The sequence below is a fragment of the Papio anubis genome, chromosome 10 (assembly GCF_008728515.1).
Source record: "Papio anubis isolate 15944 chromosome 10, Panubis1.0, whole genome shotgun sequence".
Taxonomy (NCBI): domain Eukaryota; kingdom Metazoa; phylum Chordata; class Mammalia; order Primates; family Cercopithecidae; genus Papio; species Papio anubis.
Window position 1 is genome coordinate 78,575,509 of NC_044985.1, and position 21,851 is coordinate 78,597,359.

Consider the following 21,851-nt stretch of genomic DNA (forward strand, 5'->3'; position numbering starts at 1 on the left):
AAAGTTGTCTATTTAACCCTGAATTAAGAGTTAAATATTAATTGGTGAAGACATTCAAGCATAAATTCATAAAATATATACTGGCACCAAGGCGAACAAATTAATATTAGTATTATTAATTTGCAAAATTGTATGCTATCAATGGCTCAGGACAACAGCATTTTGTGACTTAGTTTTTTTACAACCACTAAGCCTACCATCACGGTGGCTACACCTGTAATCACAGCACTTTGGGAAGCCGCGGTGGGGGGATCATTTGAGGTCAGGAGTTTGAGACCAGCCTGGTCAACATGGTGAAACCTCATCTCTACTAAAAATACAAGAAAATTAGTTGGGCGTGGTGGCATATGCCTGTAGTCCCAGCTACTCAGAAGGCTGAGGTCAGAGAATCTCTGGAACCCGGGTGGTAGAGGTTGCAATGAATTGAGATTGTGCCACTGCACTCCAGTATGGGCAACAGAGTGAGACACTGTTTCAAAAAATAAATAAATATATAAAATAAAAAAAAAAACTTCTATGAGAAAAATTATACTTTGATTAGCTTTTAATTTAAATGTGAAGATGTATAGGAAAGACTTCAGAAATTATGAAGATCAAAATAAATGTAAATTATTTATTATTATATATTATTGATATTCCTACATGTAATGTTTTTAGCACTCTCTTTTTTACTAAATCATTACAATGGTCATGTTATGTAACAATAAATATCAAAGTTTTTTATTCTTACATAATGTTACTTAAATTTTGAATTTGGTATGTGTTTGTTGGGGAATATTACAAAATGGTAGATGAATAGTAAGAAAAATTACGATTATCTATAATTTTTTAATACTATGCCAAAATGAGTATATGCAATTATGTTTATTGGTTATAATAATAAAATACTGGAAACAACAAAGCTGAATTTCTTCATCTCAAAGATAGTAGTTCTACATTTTCAGTTAATAATTCAACAGATGTATGTCCACCACCAATTACTATGAAATTTACTATGAATTCAAGAAAGAATGATGTGATTGAAAAAATACTAAATTAAGTTCAGAACATATGGATTCTGATTTGCTTAGTAACCAGCCATAAAATTCTGCTACACTTAGATTCTTGAAGCCTCTGTTACCTCATTTATTTGTTCATTGAACAAACGTCTTTTAAATAATTACCTTTGACAGGCACTCATCTGGAAAGTGAGGTTTGTGCTAGGATGACTTCTAAGGTCCTCTTTAACTCTAGTATTCCTATAGGGCTATATAGAGTTTAATGTGACTAGTCAATAATCAGATAAGGGAATAGTAATATTAGATTTTCCTTAGTCTTTCCCAACTCTCTGATTCCCTACTTAATACTACTCATAGGAAGCTCTGGGCTACCTATTTCATTTGTTACCTTCTCCACACTCGTGATAAAATTTGTCGTTTATCAAAAGACCGTCTCTGAAATTATCTTAATATGTGTTAATGGATTGCTACATTATTTTTCCACAGTAATATTTTTATATTTAGCCATTGCTTCAAATTGCTTTAGATATCCTTATGGTAGGTGAACTTATTCAAATGTACAAACTATAGCATTTTTTAAATGGCAGCAGAGAGTAATCCTGCAAAGACTTAATAATGATAATTTTTTTTCATATATTTGGAGAGAGGTATGCTCTCAGTCCCAGGATATGGTACAGATAGTGAGTGTCTGGGTAAAGGTAGTGCAGGGTTCAATGTAGTGCTCAGTTCATTACAGGCTGTGTTTGGCTTATGGGAACCAGAGCTAAGATAATATTTATCAAATGTTAATAAAATAGCAAATGCAAACTAGGATTTGTAGATCTATTTGCATAACATCTTTTAATCTATTAACTACCATGTTGTACTAATACTTTAAGAAATCCATATAAAAGTAAGTTCAATTGTAATTACACTATAAGCTATAAAGCAACAAATTATGACTGTTTTTCTTTTGCATCATACCTGTGAACCAAACTAAAAGTCAGTGATGTGCAATATATCAAAAAATTTCATGAATCATGACACCAATGACTGAGAGTTCTTTGGAAAAATACATTACTCTTTTGTGAAGAGTAGTGTATCATATTTTCTCAAAGAATCCTCACACTTCTCTGTGTACAGGCCATGAAATATTTGATGGCTATGAAGAAAACTCATGGTGGTTAAACTCCTAGTATCAGTTGAAAAGACGCTTGAGACATTTACTTTTGAAGTATTCAAACTGGATCATACTGGAAGCGTCATTTAATGTACTCTTAAAATAAGTATAGACATTTTATTTTTAAAACACATTACTATTTCCCTCTGTTAAACTAATAAGAATTTTAAAAATCAAAAATAATAAACATTTTTATTTTTTTCATTGATCATGTTACCGATTTTCTTCTTCCTTTAAAAGATCGACTTTTCTTTTCATATCTTTCAGCACTATGCCCAAGGATTTATTTGCTTATCTTCCTCTTTCAACTTTAACAAAAGCCCCCACATATTTTGTAACCATAGCTACGAGAGAAAACTATTGTTTCTCAAAATCTTGGGCAACTGAGTATGGCACTTTAAGATACGATGTTTTCCAGATATGACAGAACCATCTTCTTGCCTTAATGGCCTTTTTCTTAGGAAGTTGTTTGATTTGTTATCCTAGCAGTTTTCAGTAAGCCTGCATTAGAAGTATGTTATTTAAGGTTCTGTGTATTTATAATTTATTCTCTTGCTGCTTTCTGCTCTCACACAATTTTTGCATGCATCTCTCTGAAGCTGCCTTTCATTCTACCTTCTATTTACATTATTTTGATAATTGTCTCATCCATTTTACGTTAATCCAAATAAGCTCTCTGGAGTTAGGTATGCTGTTTTTCCTTTATCTTTGTGTACTTTAGCAAATGTACTTTTCCATAATCTGTGTATATTCACTGTTAATACCTGAGTTTTATACACCTTGATGTTTGGTAAAGAGAATTTACTAACTCCTTGGTTCATTCTACATCTTTCATTTTGTATATTTTTAAAATGTCCTTTTATTGCATTTATATGCAGTCTAAAATATGTTTATGTGGCTTTCAAAATCATTTATCTCAAATTTTAATTTCAATAATCTGTACCTACCATCAGAAAAATATTCTTCTAACAAATCTAAGTTATCCAAATTACATTTAAGCTTCTTCATTTTTTAACCTCATTTTAACCTGATATAAAAAGTTCCAAGTTAATATTAAAATTAATGTATTTTTGGTTCCATTCTCCACTCATTCTTTCCTCTAAATTGAAGTTATGATTATTTTTCCTATTAGATTTTTATGTGATTTTTAATGCATTTAATTGACTGTTTTCTGTCTGTATTTGTAAAATTCAGTGTTAGAAAGAATATTTGATAAATACCCAGGTTATGACAATGTTATTTTACCATGGTAGCTACATCTACCTAGAAAGCCAATTACTGTGCAATAAAAAATTTGGCCTTTGTCCTTGGTTCTTGGGAAGTGGCCTCTAAATCCTTGGAATTTCCCACATGATAGGAGTGTTATTATTATTCATGGTGAGCCCTGATAGTTTATGCTAAAGAGATGATTCAGTATAGGGGCTGGCCATGACTGAAAGACCAACCTATAATTAGAGTGTTGGGGTTTTAAGACACTTTATACCAGTCTTACCTCTGAGAACAGAGGGTGCTGAAGGTTGAGTTCAATCATGTAACCAATGATTCAATAAATTATGCTTATGTAATGAAACCCCAATAAAAACCTTGGACATAGAAGGTGAGGTGAGCGTCCCTCATTGGCAATATTCTGCATATTATCACACTAATATCACACCAGTTATCACACCAAGATGTCAGGAAATTAATGTGTACTGACTTCACAGGGGAGGACATGGAAACTTCATGTACGAAAAACCTCCCAGACCTCACCCTACGTGTTTCTTCTTTGAGTGGTTCTAATATATATGCTTTGGCTGTAAGAAAATTTTAATAATCTTCTGTGAGTTGTTCTAGTGAATTATGAGGTGGGGGTAAGGGAAACATCAGGTTTTGTGGCCAATTGGCCAGAGGTGTAGGTGGCATTGGGACTGTGGAGCTTGTGACTGGTGTCTGAAGTGAGGACAATGCCCTTGTGGAGGACAATGCCCTTAACTTACAAAGTTCAGTCTAACTCTGTTAGTGTCAGAAACTACTGCTCTAATTAAATGTATATCTGCATATAATTACTATCTCCAACAGTATAAATAAGTATTGCACACCATTATTTAGATCAGAGTTGCAACCTCAGCATTATTGATATTTGGAGCTAGACAATTCCTTTTTGTTTGTGTTAAGGGCTATCACATTATAAGGAGATGCTGCTAAATATTGAGTGTCTTGAGAACCAGTGATTTACATACAAATGCCTTAAAAACAGGAACATAGAAATTCATACACAGAAATAATTTGGTATGTAACCTTGGTGGGAATCAATAAATGAATATGTGCAATACCTATACTCATCTCATATAAATATATATTTCTAGAGAAATGTCCAGTTATTTCACTGTCATTATCAGCTTTCTTTTCAATAGCACAGCATCTTCATCACACCTAGAATATAGATTCTGTAGTATTTTGCATAGATTATGCAATAAATGTTTTGTATTTCTACTGTTTTCCCTAAAGTTATGTAACGATATTTTTTCAGGTATTCCAAAAGCTACCTTGTGTTCCCCATTTCCATAGGAATAAAATATTAAATTAGATTGTAGTTCATTTTATACAGTCTATTATTCAATAATGGAGGTTATTACTCTTCTCGATGACAAAGATGCTAATTTTTCTATTATTGGCAAACAGAAGTTTGTACCCAGAGTATATAAAATAAAAATATAATAAAATAAAAAATCTTATATAATGAAGGGACATAAAATAATTCAAGTATATTTTAAGATGAATTATGTTATTTCTTTAATATAACAATTTACCTATTTAAATCCTAAGAGCATCCAATAGTTCAAAATTAATCATTGATCTTGTATTAGTCCTTTCTCATACTGCTATAAAGAAACACCTGAGATTGGGTAATTTATGAAGAAAAGAAGTTTAATTGACTCACAATTCCACAAACTTAGGAAGCATGACTGGGAGGCCTCAGTAAACTTACAATCATGGCGGAAGGCAAAGGGGAAGTAAGTACATTTTACCATGGCAGAGCAGGAGAGAGAGAGAAAGAGCTAAGGGAGAAGTGCCACACAGTTTCAAACAAGCAGACCTCCTGATAACTCACTATCATGAGAATAGCAAGGGTGTAGTTCACCCTTATGATTCAATTACCTTCCAACCTCCTTCCCCATGGGATTACAATTCTACATGAGATTTGGGTGGAGACATAGAACCAAACCATATCAGATCTGATTTTTTAAAGTTTTCTTAATAACTTCTCTTTGACTAATGTTAATTAAATAAATTACTCCTTGTAACCTGGACATATTCAGAAAGGAATTGAAACAGTTTAATATACATACTATAAGACTAAAACATTAATTGGAGAAATTACACATCAATGAGAAGAAAGAACATTTTGAGGGCTTTTCAGAGAAGCAAAATAATGTGGTAAAGCAAAAAGATGTGAGAAAATTATAAGAGCATTAAATACTAAAAATTATGAGAAATCCAAACATCTTTATTTAGTGGCGGAGAAAATAACAGAAATCAACAGTTTTGATGCTTTATACATGTACAGTGAACTAAGTAAACTACTAAGTAAACTACTAAGTAAACTAAAGGTGGATGATGAGTGTGAGGTTTCTCATGTTGGAGTTGGAGTTTGCAAATAAGCTAGGGAGAAGGCTAGAACAATTTATGCAGTAAGGGATTAGAGTTGAAGAGTATCATGTTTAGCTCAATACAGATTTATGGTTATATATAGAATGATTATATACTGAAATATTTATAAATAGCCATATTTATACTTAGATATGCATGCACATGTATAGATAGATAGATAGGTACACATATATTTTCTTACTGTCAGCCAAGAGGGCCTGGGAACAAACATGTCCAAGTAGCAAAAAGTAAACCTAGCACCCAGATTTTGGTTTCTAATACATTCTCCAACAAAAGGCACAAGGACTCCTTGGAGAAATAGATGATTCTAGGACTACGGCAGGAAATATGCAAGATGAGCCTGGGCCAATCTTGCATTACCAAAAAATAAGAAAGTGCTTCAAAAAGAAAAAGAAAAACACACAATATAATGTCTGTATGCCAAAGGGAAGGAGGAATTAACTGAAAGAGCTCCCACTGGCCAAAACTGGAATAACTGGAGCAAGAAAATAAAAAGGTTAAATTAGATTATAACCCCAAATAAAATATCCTGGAGTTCATGCTGGTATAAATAGATTGTTGAATACATAAATCAGACAGAAGAAACAAATATCCATGCAGAAGAATTACAAGTAATTTGTGAGGAAACTCCATATTCCAGAAGAAGGAGCCCATAATCCTTACTCCTTAAAGTATCACCATTCATACCCAACCTTACGCCCCGAATATATTAGTTTGCTTTAAGTACTAATCTATGACACCTATAATCCTGACTCACCATTCCCAAAACCGGACATAGCTATAATAGTATAAAGTTAGTGGTTTTATGGCCCTCTTTGGTCTTATAAAACACTTTCATTAATATCACACTCAAACTTTGCAATAATTCTGTATAGTAGGAAACATATTTACTACTTTGCAAAAAAGTGATTAAAGTTTTAAAAGTCCTCCATGTATTTGACTTAGCTATTCTGACTAGAACTAGATATTCTGACTCCATATTTAGTACCTTTTCTACCATGTCTCTCAAATCCACACCTTGATAAAATCCATCATCAATATGTTTAGGCCACAGCATCTGTAAACATCAACATATACTTAAAGTTTCAGAGACACACATTCCTAAAAGCAAATGAACATTTAAATACACATTCCCCTATACAACTAAGCTCATTCTCATTGGTTTCAAAGAAGACCTTTATTTCTGCCTTCATTTTGTTATTTATCCAGTAGTCATTTAGGAGCAGGTTGTTCAGTTTCCATGTAGTTGTGCTGTTTTGAGTGAGTTTCCTAATCCTGAGTTCTAGTTAGATTGCACTGTGGTCCGAGAGACTATTTGTTATGATCTTTTGCATTTGCTGAGGAGTGTTTTACTTCCAATTATGTGGTCAATTTTAGAATAAGTGTGATAGGGTGCTGAGAAGAATGTATATTCTGTTGATTTAGGGTGGAGAGTTCTGTAGGTGTCTATTAGGTCCACTTGGTCCAAAGTCGAGCTCAAGTCCCGAATATCCTTGTACATTTTCTGTTTCGTTGATCTGTCTGATATTGGGTGGGGTATTAACATCTCCCACTATTGTTGTGAGGGAGTCTAAGTCTCTTTGTAGGTTTCTAAGAACTTGTTTTATGAATCTGGGTGCTCTGTATTGGATGCATATATATTTAGGATAGTTAGCTCTTCTTGCTGAATTGATCCCTTTACCATTATGTAATGCCCTTCTTTGTCTCTTTTGATCTTGTTGGTTTAAAGTCTGTTTTATCAGAGATTAAGATTGCAACTCCTGCTTTTTGTTTTGCTTCCCATTTGCTTGGTACATATTCCTTCTTGCCTTTATTTTGAGCCTATGTGTGTCTTTGCATCTGAGATGAGTCTCCTGAATACAGCACATTGATGGGTCTTGGCACAATTTGCCAATCTGTGTCACAATGTACCACAATCTCTGGGAAACATTTAAAGCAGTGTGTAGAGGGAAATTTATAGCTCTATGCTCACAAGAGAAAGCAGGAAAGATCTAAAATTGACATTCTAAAAGCAAAATTAAAAGAACTGGAGAAGCAACAGCAAAAAAGTTCAAAATCTAGCAGAAGACAAGAAATAACGAAGATCAGGGCAGACCTGAAGGAGATAGAGACACAAAAATCCCTTCAAAAAATTAAGGAATCCAGGAGCTGGTTTTTTGAAGAGATCAACAAAATAAACAGACCCCTAGCCAGACTAATAAAGAAGAAAAGAAAGAAGACTCAAATAGACACAATAAAAAATGATATAGGGGATATCACCACTGATCCCACAGAAATACAAACTACCATCAGAGAATACTATAAGCACCTCTATGCAAATAAACTAGAAAATCTAGAATAAATGGATAAATTAGTGGACACATACACCCTCCCAAGTCTAAATCAGAAAGAAGTTGAATCCCTGAATAAACCAATAACAAGTTCTGAAACTGAGGCAGTAATTAATAGCCTACCAACCAAAAAAAGTCCAGAACCAGACTGATTCACAGCCAAATTCTACCAGAGGTACAAAGAGGATCTGGTACCATTCCTTCTGAAATGATTCCAAACAACAGAAAAAGAGGGAACTCATTTTTCTAACTCTCTTTATGAGGGCCAGCATCATCTTGATACCAAAACCTGTCAAAGAAACAACAACAAAAAAAGAAAATTTTTTGAGGCCAGCATCATCTTGATACCAAAACCTGTCAAAGAAACAACAACAAAAAAAGAAAATTTCAGGCCAATATCCCTGATGAACATTGACATGAAAATCCTCAATAAAATACTGGCAAACTGAAAACAACGGCACATCAAAGAGCTTATCCACCACAATCAAGTCAGCTTCATCTATGGGATGCAAGGCTGGTTCAACATATGCAAATCAATAAATGTAATCCAACACATAAGCAGAACCAATGACCAAAACCAAATGATTATCTCAATAGATGCAGAAAAGGCCTTTGACAATATTCAACAACTCTCCATTTAAAAAACTCTCAATTAACTAGGTATTAATGGAATGTACCTCAAAATAATAAGAGCTATTTATGACAAACTCACAGCCAATATCATACTGAATGGGCAAAATCTGGAAGCATTCCCTTGAAAACTGGCACAAGACAAGGATGCCCTCTCTCACCACTCACATTCAACATAGTATTGGAAGTTCTGGCCAGGGCAGTCAGGCAAGAGAAAGAAATAAAGGGTATTCGAATAGGAAGAGAGGAAGTCAAATTGTCTCTGTTTGCAGATGACATGATTGTATATTTAGAAACCCCATCATCTTAGCCCCAAATTTCCTTAAGCTGATAAGCAACTTCAGCAAAGTCTCAGGATACAAAATCAATGCACAAAAATCACAAACATTCCTATTCACCAATCATACACAAACAGAGAGCCAAATTATGAGTGAATTCCCATTCACAACTGCTACTAAGAGAATAAAATACCTAGGAATTAAACTTACAAGGCATTAGATGGACCTCTTCAAGGAAAACTACAAACCACTGCTCAAGGAAATAAGAGAGGACACAAGCAAATGGAAAAACATTCCATGCTCATGGATAGGAAGAATCAATATTGTGAAAATGGCCATACTGCCCAAAGTAATTTATAGATTCAATTATATCCCCATAAAGCTACCACTGACTTTCTTCACAGAATTGCAAAAAAACTACTTTAAAGTTCATATAGAACCAAAACAGAGCCTGCACAGCCAAGACAATCCTGGGGAAGAAGAACAAAGTTGGAGGCATCACACTAACTGACTTCAAACTATACTACAAGGTTACAGTAACCAAAACAGCATGGTAGTGGTACCAAAACAGATATATACACCAATGGAACGGAACAGAGGCCTCAGAAATAACACCACACATCTACAACCATCTGATCTTTGACAAACCTGACACAAACAAGCAATGGGGAAATTATTCCCTATTTAATAAATATCATTGGGAAAACTGGCTAGCCATATGCAGAAAACTGAAACTCACACCTTACACAAAAATCAAATCAAGATAGATCAAAGACTTAAACAGTAGACCCATAACCTAAAAATCCTAGAAGAAAACCTGGGCAATACCATTAAGGACGTAGCCATGGGCAAAGACTTCATGTCTAAAACACCAAAAGCAATGGCAACAAAAGTCAAAATTGACAAATGGGATCTAATCAAACTAAAGAGCTCTGCACAGCAAAAGAAACTGTCATCAGAGTGAACAGGCAGCCTACAGAATGGGAGAAAATTTTTGCAATCTACCCATCTGACAATGAGCTAATATCCAGAATCTACACAGAATTTAAACAAATTTACAAGAAAAAAACAACCCCATCAAAAAGTGGGCAAAGGATATGAACAGACACTTCTTAAAAGAAGACATTTATGCAGCCAACGGACATACGAAAAAGTGCTCATCATCACTGTTCATTAGATAAATGCAAATCAAAACCACAATGAGATACCATCTCATGCCAGTTAGAATGGCAATCATTAAAAAGTCAGGAAACAATAGATGCTGGAGAGAATGTGGAGAAATGGGAACAGTTTTACATTGTTGGTGGGTGTGTAAATTACTTCAACCATTGTAGAAGACAGTGTAGTGATTCCTCAAGGATCTAGAACTAGAAATACCATTTGACCCAGCAATCCCATTACTGGGTATACACCCAAAGGATTATAAATTATTCTCCTATAAAGACACATGCACATGTATGTTTATTGAGGCACTTAAGACTTAAAACCAACCTAAATGTCCATCATTAATAGATTGGATAAAGAAAATGCAGCACATATACACCATGGAATACTATGCAGCTATAAAAAAGGACAGGTTCACATCCTTTGCAGTACATGGATGAAGCTGGAAACCATCATTCTCAGCAAACTATCACAAGAACAGAAAACCAAACACTGCATGTTCTCACTCATAAGTGGGAGTTGAACAATAAGAGAACATGGACATAGGGAGGGGAACATCGCACACTGGGGCCTGTCAGGGGGTGGAGGATTAGGGGAGGGATAACATTAGGAGAAATACCTAATGTAGGTGACAGGTTGATGGGTGCAGCAAACCACCATGGCATGTGCATACCTATGTAACAAAACCGCACGTTCTGCACATGTACCCCAGAACTTAAAGTTTAATGAAAATTAAAAAAAAAAAAAAAAACTAAGCTCAAAGTGAATTACAATCACATATACATACCCAACACATATAACTTTTCCTTAAAACACATGGAGATATACAGATGAGTAAAGTGACACATAGATGTGTGTACATATGCACACATTTATACAGACATGCGTGCACACACACACACATATATATATATATCTTGATCTTAACATAGATGATCCTTTTGAATGAAATACATATATTTTTGGGTCTTTTATCTGCCTTTAAAATGTTTCATGTTTATGCTTCATATTAAAAGATTTTCATGTATTATTTTATTTTTATTTATTATTTATTTATTTTAAGACGGGGTCTTGCTCTTGTCGCCCAGGCTGGAGTGCAATGGCGTGATTTTGGCTCACTGCAATCTCTGCCTCCTGGGTTCAAGTGATTATCTTGCCTCAGCCTCCTGTGTAGATGGGATTACAGATGCCCACCACCAGGTCCAACTGATTTTTGTATTTTTAGTAGAGATGGGGTTTCGCCATGTTGGCCAGGCTGGTCATGAACTCCTGACCTCAGGTGATCCAACCGCCTCAGCCTCCCAAAGTGCTGTGATTATAGGCATGAGCCACCGCTCCCAGCCTTACTTTATTTTTATAGAAAAATGTTATGCCCCTCCATTTTATCGATGACAGAACAGCTTCTTCAGAGAAGCTATTTGCTTATAGACATTTACCCATTGAAATCTTTAACCCAGTATTCTCTACATATATAGGGAAATCAAATGATAAATAATTGTAAAACAGCATGTATAGAATATATTTAGTCAGAAAAACAAACATAAGAATTAGTAGTTCTTAACAGTCTTGTAGCCTATAAATATTCAGCCTACTGCAACCACTTTTCCACTAGAATGACTATAGACCTCAAAAATGCAATTGTATTGGAAATTATTTGAGCTTGGACTGAGTTTACCAACCTTCTCATATCCTCAGATAGTAAAGCAAACAGAGCAGATTTGTTTTTTCTTATTTAGTACTTGAACTGACAAATAAAAAAGAGAAAGGAAAAGAAAAAGCAACTAATTTCAGGTGTATCAATTTATAGACACTTAAACTGTCCATTATAGCTTTTTGTAAGCAAAATAATTGACAGCAAAAATGTAGTATTTCTATTCAAAATTCTATGTACATATTAATATCAATGTAAAATTCATTTTGCTAAAAATTGTTCAAATACATCTTCAAATTGTATTGTATGTTTACTCAGGAAGTTCAGATCACAGTACTTTTGCTTACTGTTTTACTGAAACAGTGAATCCGCTCTTAAAGAGCCTTGGTATCAGAGCCTTGATGACATTACTGACTGCGATATCCTTATTATCTTCAAGATTTTTCTCTTACTTATACTTTACTCTCCTTACATCTTTCATAGAGGTAAAAAAAAAAATCAACAACTTTAAAAAAATCAGAAGTCTAGCAGTCTCTATTTGTTGAAAAGATACTGCTGAGAACATGAAAGGTTGGTATCTTTCTCCCTGATTGTTTGAACAAAAGCAGGACAGGTTTTCAGGGTCCAATTTTTTCTTTCTCCCAAGTCCTTCATTCTGCGTCAAGGCTTTGAAAACCTTCAGGTTCAGAGCTATTGTTCTTCAAGTCACCTTTTTCCAATTTGAGTGGTGCAGGGTAGGAGGCCCTTTCTATAAAAGGAAATATTGGTTATAATTCACTTTGCTCTCGCCTCATCTTTTTTTAAAAAGGCAATAAATGGGTTATAGTAAGCTTATTTGTAAGAAATACAAAAAAAAAGTAACAACAAGAAGCCAAAATCAAGTGTAGAAAGAAAGACAGATTCAAAGACAAACATCTTTATTTTCTCCACATCTTCTACATTCTTTTCCATCCAAATGATTATAGTACTGGAATATCACTCAATGTCATGTATTGGTTGGGTCCTTGACCTGCTGGAAAGAATTACTAACACATAAAGATAGTTTGAAGCAGAATAAAGCAAACTGAAATAGCCTAGTTTTATTTTCCATTTATCCTAGGTTCAACATGCACCCAACATGAATGAAAAATCAAATGTTAAATGCAAAATGCATGCATTTAAACGTTTTTAACAAGGAGTTCAATGCTTGGCTTTACAACTAGCCCTATTACCTGGAAATTTGCTAACACGAGTTGCAAAATCCAATCCTGCAATTTGTGCCTTACTTGTGTCCCAGTTTTGCCCTTCCTCGTTGTACCTTATTACTTTATTGTGTGAAATTAGGAGTCATCAGAAAACCAGAAACATTATTAATTAACACATTCAATGTATTTCAAATATGCATGTTATAGTGTAACAATGAAAAGATAATGAAAATGGGGTATTTGACCTATGTTGAAGGAAGAAGACAAATGCCCCTCTCAGGGTTAAAAGCACTGGCCAAGGAAGAGCCCCACAGGCACGGGGTTAGATTTGTGGCTGAGAAGGAAAGAGTCCCCCAGGCTTGGGTCCTTAAAAGAGTATCCTTTATGGTATTGATCGTGATCTTGGGCGAAAAACTAAAACCCATGGAGGAAGGCCCAAAAGAACCTTCTACACCTGTGCTTGTCACCTACATGGAAAGAGAGAAGAGGAGCAGCAGAAAGGTAAGGCTCATACCAAATGTCAAGATATATGGTCTAACAGAACCCCAGAATTAGTAACTCTTTCCTTAAAGAAAACATGTATCCTCATAATAGAACCTTAATGGCTGACTAATTTGCAACAGGGAAGCCCCCATTTCTCTCAGCCTCCACAAAAGTGTCTGTTAGAGAGCTTTCCAAATAATCTTCTGGGTTAAAACAAGCCAAAATCTTTATTGTCTATCCCATAGGTTTAGTATATTACTTGGCAATGTCAGGTGAGGAGCCATACATGGCCTGTTGTTCGCACCAAAATGCCAATGAGATGGGAAAAGAGCATGCACAAAGGAGTTAAAATAACATCTCTCTGAGATAATTTAACGCACTGAACTCTCTCTGTCCCTAACTCTCTCACATACAACACTTACGGTCATCTTGCTCTGTGCTAAAACCTAAACACAAATTATACTTCTTTTTCTACTAATTAAATCTCAAATCAGTTCCTGCTCTGATATGTGTTTCTGAAAATTCCAGGTTAATCTCAGCTGGTGCTGGGTGTCAGGAGCAGCTGCATCAGGGAGATAGTCCAAGCAATATGCATGGTAATAATGAGTATTTATTGATACTCTTTTTTCTTCTATAAAATGTGCTTGGGACTTTATATTCATAGTAGTTGTCACAAAGATTTTGCAAAAATAAACATTATTTTTTAAAAACAAGGCAAATAAGCTGCCCTTTTTGTTGTTTTATATTTGACTTACATACTTGAAAGAGAGAAAGATCCTCACATTTTTCTTCTTCTTCTTCTTTTTTTTTTTTTTTTTTTTTTTGAGATATGCTCTCACTCTGTCACACAGGCTGGAGTGCATTGGTGCAGTCATGGCTCACTACAGCCTCAATCTTCTGGTCTCAAGTAATCCTCCCCCCTCAGTCTCCCAATTACCTGCTATTAACAGATGCACACCACCATGCCTGGCTAATTTTTAAATTTTTTATAGAGATGGGATCTCCCTATGTTGCCCAGGCTAATCTTGAATTTTGGGCTCAAGCGAAAAGTTCTCACCTCCGCCCCCCAGATTGCTGGGACTACAAGTGTGAGCCACTGTGCCCAGCCTAATTATTCAATATATATGCCACTAACTTTCTATGTCTTTACTTCTCTATTACCCACTAAACTTTCTTCTTTTCCATAAATTATGACTACCTAAAATATTTCCTTAAAGAGTTAAATCAAAATACAAGACATAGTTTTAGCCTATATATTAAGTAGGAAAAAAACAAAGCATATATGTACTTAACATATACATACACATTAAACATGTAGATAATTATATATAAGTGCAGGTAACTTTTTTCCTTCACAGCAATGGAAATGGCTCTGCATGTGTGTCTGCAACTTGCTTTTACACTTACTTGATCATGGCAATTTCTCTAGGCAATATGCACACACTGAACTTATTTTCCAAAGAAAAAAGTTTACATAATATTTATGGTAGAGATGTATCACAATTTATTTGACCATTCCTCTGCACAGACACAATTTTGAGATTTCAAATAATGTGATATGCATATGTATCATTGCATTTCTCCAGGGATATAATCTTAAGTATTGACAAACTGCAAAAAAAAAAAAAAAAAAAAAAAAAAGTTGCAAGTTGCAGCAATCCAGATTTTCATCAACAGTACTGAAGGAGAGCTCATTTTTCTGTGCTCTTGGCAACACTGACCCTTAACTTTTAAAATTATTTTCATACAAAATAAGTTTAGCCATTTGGCTTTAATTTGCATTTCTTTTATATTTAGAGATGTTGAATATTTTTCGTGTGTCTTGGGAATTTGTAATGTTGCAATTTTGTAAACTCCCTCAAGTAAACTCTCTTTCTTCTTTTGTTACTTTACTCATTATATATTATCTCACTTTATATTTTTTATTTCTTATATATCTGTTATTTTCTATTGTATTTTGCAGTCCTTTGATGTATTAAGATTTCTTTGTTGCTTATTTTTATTTACTTCAAATAATCAGTGTCCTCTGGCATAGAATGGAAGAGAGGAAATAGGAGTAATACCTTTAAAATATTAGCAACCCATTACATTGGCTAATTCTATGGTTTTTTAAGGCTCGTTCATGTTTTAAAGCATACTTAATACATATGACACATAAGGCTTCTTTTTTAGCAACTGGCATAACTGTTCATTTACCTTCAAATTGCATTTTCAGCTTTCTTTGGATTTATTAAAAAGTGCATGTCAACAGAGCAGAATTTAAAAGGTGACAAACTGTGAAGAATTAAAACTTCTAATTTAACAGATGAGCAATTGCAAATAACAAAATCGCAGACAAACACAACTTTAATGAAAGGTGACATGCTGGAGATTCTTTTTTTGTCTTGTTCTTTTTCATCAGGTAACAACAAATTAGTTTAGGAAACCATACTAGAATGCTGTGACTGCAATAACCAGCGCATAGCCCATGCTGTTAGCTTTGTTTTTTGTTTGTTTTCTGAAACCATACATGACACTTCTTTTGTGCTAAGTAGATATTTTTTTCACTCAGATGTATCACAAGTTGTTCAAGTCCAGACTAGTTCTATGTGTGATTGCTATCTGCTGCTGCTTTATTTATGGTTTCTCCTTTGGAAAATGTTGTTTTTCTTAGTGTTCAGAGCTAGACAGACCTGCAATGGTCATATAGAGAGGATATATGTGAAATACATAACTCCTTTCCCAGGAAGTCACAGTTTGGCTCTCTAAAACCAAGGCCCTGTTTAATTCTACCTGTTTGTCTTTTCTATATATTTTGCTGTCAATATAAAGGTAGGGGCATAACCTGACATGGATATCTATTTTAATATGGCAACATGCTATGTATTTTTCGTAACTGTGAAGGAAAAATAATTCAGCTTCTTTGCTTATTTAGCAGACAAGTCATTAAAAGGACTACTAAATATGCATCTGATTACCACAAAATGATCTATAAAACAGAACATCTAGCTGATTTTATCTTAGCTATTGATGATATAAAAGCATTTATAATGTTCCTTATTATCAAGTAAGAAGTGAAAGATACTTAAAAAATTTATTTCCATATGTATTACAAAGCAATAATTTAGGGCTAGCTACATCTCTCATGAGTATCACTAGAGAGCTACTGAACTTTAAATATTAGCAACCTGCTATAATAAATGTTTAATTTCAATGTTAAGAATTCCTCCCTAGCCTATTATTTTAGAAATTTAGAAATTGTTAATGCTACTTTATGTGCCAAAAGTCATGGCACACAACCTAATATGCATTGTAATATATATATATACACACACACACACATATATGGCACACTACTTATTGTATGTTGCAATATTTATACACATACACACATACATGCATGTGTAAGTTCATATAGAGTGATATATATATTACAATATATACCTAGAACAATATTTAACAAATTAATGATCAAGATAGCCAGACAATGAAAATCAACAGTTACTCCCATTATGAAAAGAAACCTGTGTGAATATGTAAATATTAATATTTGTACTTCCTAAGGGAAGACCACACCACCACCTATGAAGTATACTTTCCCAAGAAAAAGAAATTCTTCCTGATCTTTCCAGTCAACTAGTTTCAACTACTAATATATAGTGAATATAGACAATGGAACGTATTGATCATATGTTAAACATATTAATCATATCAATCAATTCAGAGAACAATCACTACAATTTAAACTGTAGGAAACATTGTTAATCACATGTCTTAGTTATTTCAATGAATACATTGCAAGAAAAAAAAAGAGATAGGGTGGAAGTCTATAGATAAAGAGATACAAACAACATACAAACCAATCAAACATATGAACTTTACTTGAATACTTAGGCAAACAATAAAAAAATATGGCATTCATGAGACAACTGAAAATGTGATAATTGACTAGATATTTAATAATATTAGAAATTATAATTTAAGTCTTAAAATAGTGTCTTGATTATTTTTGAGAAATATTAAAATACTTATTAAGGAATTAACATGAGATTTAGAAAGTTTTTTAGTAACATGAAAGGAAGGGAAATGAGTGAAAGTATAGATGAGAAAACACTGGCCATCAGATGCTAATTTTTGAAGCTGGGTGATAGGCACGTGGAAGCTCTATTTTTGTATATGCTTGAAATAGTTCATAATAAAAAGTTTAAGAATGAAATAAAATCATACATTTGGAATGGTAAAATTGATTTCAATTAGGACTTTACTATAATACAAAATAAACATTTACTATCAAGACATTATAATATATCTCATTCAGTAAAATAAAGAAATACAATATGTTAAGTGTTTTTAAAGATTAAATTGATAATTTAAACTTCCCAAAGGCAAAAATTAAATACTACATACCTTTGTAGGTGACACAATTCTTGGCATATAACAGTTACTCAATAACTCACTATCCTTACTTGATTTTGTTTTGCCATATCAGAATAAGGAGGATTAAACAATATATGCAAGAAACATAATCTGACAAATCTGAGATGTGTTTTTCATTTAACAATTTGTTAATGTAGGTATACTGATAAATATGGATATGCATATAGACAGAAAGTTATATTTATGTAACAATAAGTTTTAAATAATTTCCAGTCTGTTTTTAAGGAAAATCAGTTAATGTAATTTTTATAATTGATACAGTATTTCTTTGAAAAAAGTTAATTAAGAAAATAACAATAAGCAAAAGAATCTTGTTGCTAACTTTATCTGGGAATTCCTAATCTAAAAGCCAAGTTTCATTCTCATGTGGCATCATTCATAAAGCACTAACCAAAATAACTACAAATGAGTGAAATATAATGGAAACATGAGTAATGAGCCTGATGCATTTGTGAAAAAGTAAGTCATGTCAGGCAAACTTAATTACTTTCTCAATTGAATTACATAATTAATGGATGAAGTGACTGTAGTAGATGTGATAGATTTATATTTTATAGAGTTGATGCAATGACTAAGAATTATGATTTGAAAAATGGATTGAATTGTCATACATGAGTTGGCATTTCTTATTGAAAATGGAAACACCAATTAAATCTGTTGACAAAATGGATAAGGTCTACAAATTAGTAATCAAACCTACTCATAAATTCCCTCTCTTATGAACCTTTCGTAAATGATGATGGCGCACTGAGCTCTGCCATACCTCTCAAGTTCTCTAAACACAGAAACTGAGACCAAGTAATCGAGGAACTGGATTCGTTCCAGGGAAAGAAGAAAGCTAAGCTAGCAAGGTCACCTGTGTTCTCATTTCTTCTTTCACTGACTCTTTTCATCATGTAATTTGGAAATTTGCATAGCTCTACCCTTACTGTAACTTATAAAGAAAGAAGTGATTAAAAAAATCAATGTCATTAAATGCTGGTAGTTAAATGCATTATGCCTCACAGAAGTTTTGGTGATACTTATATTTTCTAAAATTAATAAATAAGAGCATATAAATTAGAAAAGAAAAAAAACTATCTCTACAAATCATCTTTTATAGAAAATTCTAACGAACTCCAACATGCACAAACACACACACACACATCAGAATTATTAAATGAGTACCACAAGGTTATAGGATATAGGAGCAATAAACAAAAATCAGCTGTATTTTTACACGCCAACAATAAAAAATCCAAAAATTCAATTAAGAAAAATATTTTATTTACAATAGTATGTAAGTAATAAAGCAGTTAGGAACAAACAACAAAAAGGGTATGAAACATGTATACCATAAAAGACAAATATTGAAAAAATTAAAGCAAACCTTAAAAAATGAAAAGTCATCCCACGTTTATCAATTGAAAGAATTGTTTTTTTTTTGAGAGGGAGTCTCACTCTGTTGCCAGGCTGGAGTGCAGTGGCGCAATCTCAGCTCACTACAACCTTTGACTCCTTAGTTCAAGCAATTCTCCTGCCTCAGCCTCCAAAGTAGCTGGGATTACAGGCAAGCACCACCATGCCCAGCTAATTTTTTTTCTTTTCTTTTTTTTTTTTTTGTATTTTTAGTAGAGATGGGGTTTCACCATGTTGGCCAGGATGGTCTCAATCTTCTGACCTTGTGATCTGCCCGCCTTGGCCTCCCAAAGTGCTGGGATTACAGGTATGAGCCACCGTGCCTGGCCAAAAATATTATTAAGATATCAATAGCACAGATTCAATGCACTCCATATGAAAATAGAAGCTGGCATTTTTGCAGAAATTGACAAGCTTATATGAACATTTATGTGGAAATTCAAGAGACCCATAATAGCCGATTCAATCTTGAAAGAGAAGAACAAATTTGACCGACACATTTCCTAATTTCAAAATGAACTACCAAGCTACAGTACCCAAGATTCTGTGGTACTGGAATAAGGATGAACATAGACCAGTGGGAGAGAACTGAGAATCCAGAATTAAGTCTTTATATTTATTTTCAAAAAGAGTGCCAAGATAATTAAATGGGAAAAGAATTTGCTGTCATTAGGGTTTAAAATGTATTTGTTTTAATACTTACAGTCAAATGAATTATAATATTTCTTTTAAATACCATGTTCTAAAAATGAAATTGGAACCTGCTGAGAAATGTTAGGGACTCCCTTGATTTAAGATTTGTTTGTATCCATAATCTTGTAAGCACTCTCAGTGCCCTTTCATAATTACTATTTGGGTGACTCCTTTTTGTTTTGTTTTTTTTTTTTTTTTGAGACAGAGTCTTGCTCTGGGATGACTCCATTTTGATTACCATAGATTCATAAAATCACAAGACTGGAAGAGAACTTGAGAGGTCGTTTACGTCTCCACTCTCAGATGGCACTCAACTGTTCCTGACAAATGTATGTCTATCCTACTCTTAAAGCCATGCTGTAAAGGAAGTTTATATAAATTAATCATACACACAGCTCTAGAAAATAAAGGGCTCAGAATACTACTACTGATTTAACCAATCAAATTATAAGTGATTCCGCCAGATCTTACATGGCCCCAACTATTTTTTTCCTTATAAATTGGTAGCATCTTAAGGACTCAAAATTCTCACCTACTTCTGAGGATGTAAGAAACGACTTCTCACTAGCACCTTTACTAACTAGAACAAGTGAGACACCACAGCAACTGCAACATTAGGAAAGGCAAACTGTAAGTAAACTAGAATCCCTAATGCCAAACGATACCTTCAAACGGAGATCAATAAAAGTCAAGGTAAACATGGATATATATAAAATGCATTCTAGTAAATGAATGCAAATACTGACAAAGATTTTCCCTACTTTAACTTTATATGATCTTTCCCTGTGGCCTATTGCACACATCATTCATTAGATTATGAAAACCATTAATGTCAAGAAGCAGAACAAAATGAATTCACTAAGGGGCTGCTATTAGCATATCAAGCAGCTATTTCTCACTAAATATTCCTGACAGCTCTCATTACACATGATGGATGAGCTTTATAAGTAGTAGTAGTTTCCAAGGAAAATAAAAATCTTTAAGCCTACTACCATGTGTGGCTGAGAAACTAGCGATCATCTTTCAGCAGTTTGTTTTCCCTTTTTCTTTTTAAGGAGAAAGTGTTATAAAATTCACAGGTAGGTTAAATGCCCGAATCAAAATTCATTTAGAAACTGCAAGTCTAATGATCTAAATGTTGTAAGTGCATTTGGTGAAGATACATTGGACCAGTCGTCCAAATAATCTACGAACACAGGGAATGACAGTGAACTGAGAAAAGCATTTGGAAATTAGAATTTTGGAAGACTTTTTACTGGAGGCACTGAAAACAAGCAGAGAAACTCAGAACATAGGCTAAAAGGCAAACAAACAAACAAGAAAAAACTATTCTATATTTTTTATTTTCAGTAGAGTTTTTTAAAAACATCGTAGGTTTTTAACATGAGCGAGAGAAAATTATAATAACTATAACAATATTGTTTGTTTTCCTGTTCAAGTGAGAAGAGAGAATTTTAAGTCTCAAGAATTATAACCATGTAACATCAAGACACTATATCTTGACACATCAAGACACTATATCTAAATCATATTTCAAAAACTATAGCACAGATTGAATTCAGCCTGTGGAAGTGCTTCATTTGATCTACACAATATATTTTTTAAATTCAAATTAATCATCAGTATTTAAAAAGCAAGGGATTGCAAACAGATGTCTACATTTCTGGTTACTTTTAAAAATGTATCAGCAATTGTTAGACATATCAGCATTAATTCCCCCTTTTACCATAAACCCTTCTTCTCCATAGTTGCCCTTGGCGAATAGGCAGGGTGTTTGTTGTCTTTTATTATTTGAATTGTATTATTGTTTGTCCAA

At 33.6% G+C, this 21,851-nt stretch overlaps 1 long non-coding RNA gene across 2 annotated transcripts; it reads left to right on the plus strand.

The window, feature by feature from the left end:
- The first annotated feature begins 832 nt into the window (after nt 1–832).
- Nucleotides 833–20,471, plus strand: LOC103876407. 2 transcript variants are annotated; one of them, XR_002516215.2, is made up of 4 exons: nt 833–1,192; nt 13,302–13,546; nt 14,057–14,124; nt 20,241–20,471. It is a non-coding gene; the product is annotated as an uncharacterized LOC103876407 (long non-coding RNA). The 2 variants fall into 2 exon arrangements; XR_002516214.2 differs by having other exon boundaries at nt 13,302–14,124.
- Nucleotides 20,472–21,851: the final 1,380 nt, after the last annotated feature.